Source organism: Pteropus alecto, unplaced genomic scaffold (genome assembly GCF_000325575.1).
Source record: "Pteropus alecto unplaced genomic scaffold, ASM32557v1 scaffold338, whole genome shotgun sequence".
In the NCBI taxonomy this organism is placed as follows: domain Eukaryota; kingdom Metazoa; phylum Chordata; class Mammalia; order Chiroptera; family Pteropodidae; genus Pteropus; species Pteropus alecto.
Genome location: NW_006441995.1, coordinates 1,171,602 through 1,174,388, shown reverse-complemented (window position 1 = coordinate 1,174,388; position 2,787 = coordinate 1,171,602). Strand labels below are relative to the sequence as shown.

The 2,787-nt window shown below is 42.8% G+C and overlaps 1 long non-coding RNA gene across 1 annotated transcript; it reads right to left on the bottom strand.

The window, feature by feature from the left end:
* Nucleotides 1-655: 655 nt before the first annotated feature.
* LOC112486097 lies at nucleotides 656-2,454 on the bottom strand. The gene is made up of 3 exons (XR_003048624.1): nucleotides 2,233-2,454; nucleotides 2,123-2,159; nucleotides 656-1,083 (listed from the first exon to the last, which is right to left on the bottom strand). It is a non-coding gene; the product is annotated as an uncharacterized LOC112486097 (long non-coding RNA).
* Nucleotides 2,455-2,787: the final 333 nt, after the last annotated feature.

Genomic DNA, 2,787 nt, shown 5'->3' with positions numbered 1-2,787 from the left:
GAGCCAGGAAAGTTTTGTTCAGCTATCTTCAGTCCCTTTACTATTAGGTCAAACAGTCGCACCTAATAGTGAAGTGTGGTACTATAACCTAGCTTTATTTGACTTAGAAGATGCTCACTTAATCAAAGAGGAAATAAATAAAAATGTGATATCTAAAGATTTCATATAAAAGAGAAAGCTCAAAATTTGAAGATGAAGCAAAAGTGTCGGTAATAGTTATGGCCATCATGTTAATTCTTTCTCTGAAACTCAACGATTAAAGGATTTTTTAATCATAAAAACATAGTGCCAATTCTTTAATAATAGTTTAGGAAATTGAATTTAAATTTTAGAAAGTCGTCCTATAGCCATTTCTCCTGTTACAGTTCATTCCTGAAAACGTATGTATTTTGCTCTTAAAAAGAAGTCGTCCTGGTTTCCCAACAATGTGAACATACTGAACTGTACACTTAAAAATGGTTAAGATAGTAAATTTTACATTATATGTTTTTTACCACAATCAAATAATTTTTAAAATAAATGGTCCTCAGCCGCCCTCTTTCTTCAAAGGTCTTTTTAACGCAGAAAGCTGTGACCAACACAAGATAAAGAAGTACTAGGAGAGAAATTGAGGTGGTGCTCACACCCTTGGCCCTGGCATTCCATGCTCCAGTCTTAGGAACGGCTGTGCCCAGGGGGAAATAGATGGTTTGTCTCTAGTTGTTATGATCCCATCCTGCCAGGGTGTTCATTCATTCAGTAGGCATTTATTGAGCGCCTATAACTAAGGCTCTGAGGCTATCATGAAAGCATAGTCCCTGCCCTTGACTCGCTCTAAATCCAGATTCTAGTGCGTGTACTGTCAATATACTTGCAGTCGGAAGAGAAGTAGGCGCCTGTGACAGCTCAGCCTAAGATTTATCCGTTGTTAGCCACAGTCCCATGCCCCATCAGAAGTTCAGATGGCCCCGAGGAGCCCCAGCCTTCCTGTAGCTAGAAATGACCTCCACTTTCTTCACTTCTAAATATGAAAGCATCCAACGTCTCCTCGTTAGCTTCCTCGTCGCCACATCCTGCTCTGACTGCAAGAGGTCCTGGATTTCCCTTAGGAAGCAAAACAAAAGCGGAAAGCAAAATGAACGGTGGAAGCAATGGGAGTCTGTATGTGCCCGGTGGGCGAGAAAATGGAAACAGGTCCCACTGCCATGCCTTCCCCACGCCCTGAGCCTTCTGCTTTCTGCATCCCGGGAAAATCACTAAGAAGCTTTCTCATCCTCAGGCTGGCTCCTGGGGAAGATACTCGTTCATAAAACCTTAGCATTCCCAGTGGGTTGGTGGGAGTTAGATCGAAGGATAGTAGGCCCAAAAGAGAGGTTGGAGTTAAGAAATCTCATTTTATAGTTGAGGAAACTGAAATTCCAAGAGATTAGTAAACTTTCCAAGCTCACAGCTGATTATTGGACAACTTTGGACCACAACTCAGTTCTCTCACCATAATCTACGCCAAGCATGGGACACCTGCATTAAGAGAGTGGAAGTAGACTGTTCAGCTACAGCTGGTCCAATTTCAGGCTCTGGTCACATAAAAGACTTAAAGGTTTTACCTGGTCATTTTACACTTCTTTTTGGTAACTCTATGGATTAAGGTAATAGTGGTAATGCCTATATCCAATAGTCAGTACCAATTGTCACGTGAGACTCCATGAATTTTACACAGAAAGACAGGAGGGCCCACCAGGAAGACTACCATGCTGGTGACTGGACTGTTCCTAGCCTAGTTCCGTGAGAGCTTGGGAAGAGAAGAGAGCAAAGAGATGGAGACCATCAGGACCAAATTCATAAGACCTCTCCACAGCCACACACTTTGGCGAGGCCTCCAACCATGTAGATTCTCCAATGGCCAGTCTGGAGAGCAGGACCCTGACTTTAAGGTCAGTTCTCCAGCTAATGAGATGATGGATATCACTGCTGGCTCTGGAACACATCTCTGTGCGTCAGCATCTTCATGAGGGAGATAATTTATTGTGAAATTCTAATGAAGTTATTGTGAAAATCAAAGATAAAGTGAAAGTTCTTATTAAATTGTATCTAAGTTTAAGATCACACACTTTTTACCAGCATTACATCTATCATCATACAGTACCTTTCCTCTTAAGAACTCCAAGTACAACGTCCTTCACCTACAGAGAGAAAAACAGAGGATTCAGAGGTTGCAGCTCCTGGTGGGTCTTCTAAGATCAGGCAGTCACTCACCTCAGCCATATTGCCGTCAAGGTCTTGAGGGCACCTGAGGCATCAAGTTTCCCAGATTTACCCAAGTTCAAAGTCAGAAGGAACATGAATATTCTATACTGTCTTGAGAAGTGTTTCATAGGGCAGAGTCCATGACCTCTTGTTTCAGAGTCACTTGGGACACTTGTGACAAATGCAGATACCTGGGCCCTGCCCCAGGAACATATTGAATCTGAATGACTGGGGGTGGGACCCAGGATTTGGTATTTCTAGTAATTGTCCCCAGATGTCTCTGAAGTGGTCTAACATTTTAGAATCGGTTTATCCTGATATTAGATCATCCTTTTATGTCGAGACTGTACACTGGAAGGCTGAATCCATAGCGAGTCTTAACCCAGAGAGCCTCCCTCCAGGCAACATTCTTTCAGCAACTTGTAAGACACCACAAGCTGTCAGAATGGGTGGTATAGAGAAGGATATCGCTGATGGCATTTTGGATTTCTGAAGGGGGAAGGGTCCAGCTTTCACTTCCCAAAGAATGGTGGCTTCAACTAGTGGCTGAGCAAGAAGTTATTA